This window comes from Protomyctophum bolini (assembly GCF_963924005.1).
Source record: "Protomyctophum bolini genome assembly, chromosome: 16".
In the NCBI taxonomy this organism is placed as follows: Eukaryota; Metazoa; Chordata; class Actinopteri; order Myctophiformes; family Myctophidae; genus Protomyctophum; species Protomyctophum bolini.
This window is the reverse complement of record NC_137877.1, coordinates 33,383,637-33,389,636: the sequence shown is the minus strand read 5'-3', so window position 1 is coordinate 33,389,636 and position 6,000 is coordinate 33,383,637. Positions and strand designations below refer to the sequence as shown.

General features: G+C 45.0%; 1 protein-coding gene across 2 annotated transcripts in view; it reads right to left on the bottom strand.

The window, feature by feature from the left end:
- Positions 1-6,000, bottom strand: part of igsf3 (immunoglobulin superfamily, member 3) — an 84,516-nt gene that overhangs the window by 18,806 nt on the left and 59,710 nt on the right. The gene's annotated exons all lie outside the window — the stretch shown is intronic.

Sequence of the window (6,000 nt, the reverse complement as noted above, 5' to 3'; positions counted from 1 at the left end):
TTTCCCACAACTGCAGTGACACGGTTTTCCATTCTGCGATGCGATGGCCGGAGAATATACACGGCATTCACAGAGGAACAACAACAACAACACAGAGCAGCGCGGACAATCATGGACAAACAGCAACACAACCTGACCAGCATGGAAAACACATGGTCAGCAGACAATGTGTGTCTCTCACTCGGATCGCACTGCGACACAAACACGTGGCGTTAAGATGCAAAGACACGGGTCGAGCTCCTAGTATTCCATAACCAGGCAGAATGCCACCAGAGGACGCCGGGGATGGGTTGGCGAGTGTAGGCGTGTGCCCCCGGTGTGGATTTGATTGCTGGTCCATGGTGGGGTTTCTTTCTTTTTGATCATATGAGGCAGAAGACATGAGCCATGTGAGGCGTACTGTAGGTGTGGAGTTGGGGACGACGTGATTCCAACTAGGACATGCCTCTTCCATCATCTCCATCCCAGCTCCAGCTCAGCCAATAAAGCAGAAATCTCTTAATATACCGCTCCTGGAGTCACGTGCATGTGCATGCGCGCACACAAATCAAAAGTGTATGTCCGCGGACACGGATGATGAGAAAATGTATTGAATTCCCCAAACCATCATCAATCTGAACTCCATTTCCATTAGGGAAGATCGGCATAATTAGTTTTGTGTCCGTGTGAGTCAGTGTGTGTGTCCGTGTGAGTCAGAGAGCTGAAGATTGCATGCGTGTGTGTATTTTTGAGTTATGAGCGGCTGATATTAGATTGTGGTGAAGACGGAGGTTTCCCTGGCGATTTGCAGTTCTGAACATGTGTTTGTTTTTATTGCATTTCAGAAAGAGACAAAGAGAACACAATTAGGTGGGATCTAATATTCCTGCCACTCTGTGTGCGGCCGTGCGTTGTGCACGCGCATGAGCGAGTGGGCGTGTGTGTTGCACACCTGCGTGTTTATCTCCAACAGTAAACGTTAATATGGGACTCTGTTCTACCATGAGATAATTGCACTTTTGCTCTCGGAGGCAATCCCCCGATATATAAATGGTGTGTGTGTGTGTGTGTGTGTGTGTGTGTGTGTGTGTGTGTGTGTGTGTGCGTGCGCACGTGCGTGCGGAATTGTGCATGTGCTTACTGGATCTTTCCTGCATAGAGCCTGTGGGGACTAATTGAGCCAAACTACCAAACAAGGCTGCACTCGATGAACAAGAAAATAATGATGTGTGTGTGTGCGTGCGTGCATTTGCATGTACAGTCTCCCTGTACAGCAGACTGGTTGAAGTCATCCTCTGTGGCCTCAGGGACAAAGGAACTGCAGTGTGTCACTGTTAGGGACTGCAGTGTGTCACTGTTGGGGACTGCAGTGTGTCACTGTTGGAGACTAGAATAGGAGCTGGGGCCTACAGGGACAATGCTGCGAGTGGCCTGGCTTGTTTAGGAAGCAATTCAGTGAATCATGAAATATCCAATTTCACCCTGACTCAATTGACTTATTTCGATAGGATTAATCCGTTTCAATAAAGATTTATGTGAGTTTTGTATACTGTGATTTCACTGATTTACCCTCCGTATCGCCCGACAAGCTTCACGTTGTCAGCACATTTTATTGTGTTATATTCCATTTAATTGTATTTTGTCTAAAGAAAAGATGTTTAATAGATTCTAATGTTCCAAATCGATGGATGGTTCTTACGATCTACGTACTGGTAATACAAAAAAAAAAACAGCACACGGACCAGGCTGTGTGCGTGGCTTCTTTTTCTAAACCCAAATGTTGGCACAGTTGATCCAGGATGCCCAGACATGGGTTCAAGACAGGAGCTCTCTCCTCCTTTGAAGTTCGACTCGTGTTCTAATGTGGAACACTATATGCGTTTGACCCTACACATGCATACATGCATACATACATCGCTCTTCTGACAGCGTGGGCCCGTGCTCTGCTGTAATGGACCACCAGCATGCATCAGAGTGCACTCAGCGGTGCGGTTCTAGTGCTGTACTGTATGTCAGGGGTGAGCTAGGTCTCAACTTTGTACGGTATATTATGTATACATGAAGGCTCTCAGGTATATTATGTACATGAAGGCTCTCAGAGGCACTTATGGCACAAGCCATAAGCCCGAGTTATACTTAGATGCTCGTGGGTGTCGCACAACTAAAATACCCAATCGACAAGCTCACAACGGATCGCAGTGTGACACGTTGTGAGCTTGTAGATTGCTTATTTTCTCCAAAACACACACACACACACACACACACCCCCGCCCCCCCTCCGGAGAGATGATTTAAAGTCTCTCAATAATGTATCTGGTCAGATGCGGCGTTCGTTCACACCTCATTACCCGCGCTCACCTTTCTCCTACTGAGGAGATGGAAATGCAAATGTGTCTGCTTGTTTAGCCGAGAATAGCTAACATTTAGCAACGGAGAGGCAGAGGCGGAGGAGAGACATCCTACGTTCTGACAGATGAATCAGCGGTTCAAATGAAGGGTGACTCTGAGACTGGAAACCCGGGAAGAGAAAAACACTGAGCCGGAGAAAAACAGAGACAGTCAGCTTAGAGCAACCAATGGATTGGAGGGGATTACTCACTCCCGCAGCTCATCAAATTCTCCTGCGAGATAGCGTACTTGCGACCCGGAATGATCGCGTAGTTACCATTACTGATAGCTTTCTCGCGGAAACTGATCACGTCGCCACAGTTACTGATTGCATTGCCGAGGTAACGGATCACTCGCTGGCTGCAATAAAAGTGTTTGCAGAGGAATCAGTGTTGCTTCACCCCCCCCGTGACTCGGCTTTATGTACTGTAACAGTATTGCCTGCAGAACTGTGCATACATGGGTGTGTGGGTGCGTGTTTCTGTAGGTCGGTGGCCGACTTTCTTATCTAAGGATAAACAAAGTGAAGCCAACACGGAGGAAGCTAAATGACCATTCAGGATGATGAGTCGATTTCCAAATATCTCCTGAAGGGCCTGGCTATAGGCCAGGTGATTTGTTTGAATGCTTAAGGTCGCAGCGCAAGGCTACACAGCCAAAAAGACTGTCCCCGTGCTGTAGCGCTCATGTGTGTGTGTGAGCACGAACGACACGCACCTTTTCTGTTTACCTCACTTTGCACTCATGTGTCTGGATCAATAGCGGCCGCGTGGAGGTCGGACAGAGAGGCTGTAAATGTGGCTAAATTCCACTGGCTCACTTTGACCGTCTATATTGAATATTGATCAACAGAGTCATTCAACTGATCTCGGCTCTAGCTTGATACTTATCCACATCAAAGCCCTGTCAGAGGTCTGTAGCATGAACACACACACAATGAACACACACTAACTACTTGGGGCTGAAACCTTGTATCTCCATATCTAACATTTGAATGTTTTCCTTCATAAACTAATATCCTAATTCATCGTATGACAGTGTTGCGAAGGTAAGCGAATATAGCCGATCCACAAGTTCACAAGGCCTGGCAGACAAGAGCTTGTACAGTAGGTGCGCCATTTTCACAACATGCCCAAAATAGGGAAGCCATGTTTAAAGTGGCCTAGTCTGCCTGTGGGTGTTATGAATATTTAACCAATGTAACCATGTATTAACAAGAACTAAAATGAAATAATAACTATACATTAGCTGTGTTTCTCCACAACATGCTGCAACCTACCGCTCACATCACCCACACACTTCACTTATCTCTGAGCACTTTAAACTGCCGGGGAATATTGACAGAGGTGGGAAGTACATTTACTTTCTTTGCATTACTGTACTTTCCACCAATTTTGAAATACTTCTATTTTCTGTACTTTATACTTCTACTCCACTACGTCTCAAAGGCAAATATGGGACAGCTTTAGTTACTAGTTACTTTGCAGATAATAATAATAATAATAATAATACTTTTATTAGAGCATCCTCTTTTGCCTAGCCAATACTAACTACGAACGAACACACTATGTCTTGTAGCAAGTGTTGCAAATTTCTCTCATAGGCTTGCCTCAAATGCGGTCAGGGACGCTCATAATTGGCCATAATTTCTAATCTCTAATGAATAGATTATTTCAATGAAATTGACGAATGACTGTGAGCTTCAGCTCCTGAGTTCTCACGACCCTCTACCATATTGCCGTGTCGTGGAAAACGACACATAACTGCCAAAAACTGCTAAAAATGGTGGAACCTGTACGGAAACAATAAGGGGTCTAAATATATGGAGATCCCTGATGTCATCAATATTGGCCAGTAACTCTACATCTAACCTCAAACCCTCCATATATACAGTAGATATATGTCAGAACCTGTTCTGTCATTCCATATGTTGATCCATCCTTCCTCTTCGATGTCTCCCTTTTGACTGATGCCTGTCCATTTAAACTCTAGACGGGCCTGCTGCAAAGTTATTAATGCAGCCACGCCTGGCAGCCGGCGAAAACTAGAGTTCTCAACAGGCCGACAATTAAGGCCCGGCCCTACCTGGGCTCTCATCAAACCCTGTACACTCAAGACACTGCCCCCGCTGCCACCCTTAGTCAGACTCCTCTGGCATGTAAGGAAATGCAATTTCTGTGACGTGGCAAAAAAAAAGGCTGAAAAATGGATCGAGCAAATCATTAAAAAAAAATCTTCTAGAGATCTAAAGGTCAGAGGTGTATTGACGAATGTGTGTGAGCTTCAGTTCCTGAGGGATCCTCACAGCCCTCTACCATATTGCATAATTTCGTGTAAAAACGATGGCTCAGAAGTGCCAAAACTGCTATTTTTACAATAACAGTAGCCCTTCGGGCTTGACCCCTAATAATAATAATAATAATAATACTAATAATATATTTTTATATCGTTTTTTATTGCGCTGTTGCTATTTTTTTTCAAGTAAAATAATGACAGGAGAGACAGGCCTTTATCAGTGCTGTACTGTTGGCCTTTTATCACCTGGAGGAGTGTATGGAGAAGAACACATTTGTCTACATAAAGAATAGGCTGCCATGTCGAATTATCAGCCTGAGCTAAACTCTGCTAGTGTCATTGTGTGTGGTTGTGTGTGTGTGTGTGTGTGTGTGTGGGCTGATGGGAGCTCTGTGGACAATGTCTCTGCTGAGGAAACAAAGGTTCAAGGACGGATCACTCATTATCTTTATCATGATTTGTCTCTCCCTCTCTGTGTCTCCTCTCTGTGTCTCCTCTCTCCTTTGTCTTATTTTAGCGGTTCCTCTTCCTGGGGGATATTAAAGATCCATTCACTCCATTAAGAGACTCCACCCATCCACCCCCACCCCCACACACACACACACACACACACACGCTCACATTCCTGGGCGCTACACTCCACTACACTACACGCCAACCTGAGGAGACCTTCAATGCATTAGTCCAAGCCGCTTCTTTTCACCTGACAGGGGGGGAGTTTCCCTGGTTGGACGTAGCGCGTGGAAGGAACACGTTATTCCAACCAGTTCCTTTCCTGGCCAGGGGGAGGCAGTATAGAGACCAGGATTACTGCATGTTTTTTTGTGAGGGTACCTACGCTAGAGAAGACGCCCCCAGCGGGAATCGAACCCAGGAATAATAATATTTCTTGTGCAAAAGCTATATTGTCATCCAAACCGTGCCCATAGTAACTACATTTTAGAGGATATGGGTGTAGTATTAATTATCTTCTGCATTAGCATTGTCATGTTAGCCTAATCTACAAGGCCAGTAGGCGTGGCTATACAAGAACACATTCACGGCGATACCAGAATAGAATCACTGCTGAAGCTTTTGATTTTGTTTGGTACAATAACGTAAAAGATGCAAATGCTACTGTCTTTGTTTATTTCTGAAAACCAGGCCAATACAATGCTGCTATTGTAACCTAGGATGGTCATTTGATGAAAAAGATAGAACAAATCCCCAGAACAATTTCTCCCAAACAAATCCCCCCCAAAACGAAAAATTCAAAAATTCAAAGAACAAAAAAAACCTACAACAATAAAATCTGTGTGTGTGTGTGTGTGTGTGTGTGTGTGTGTGTGTGTCCATGCG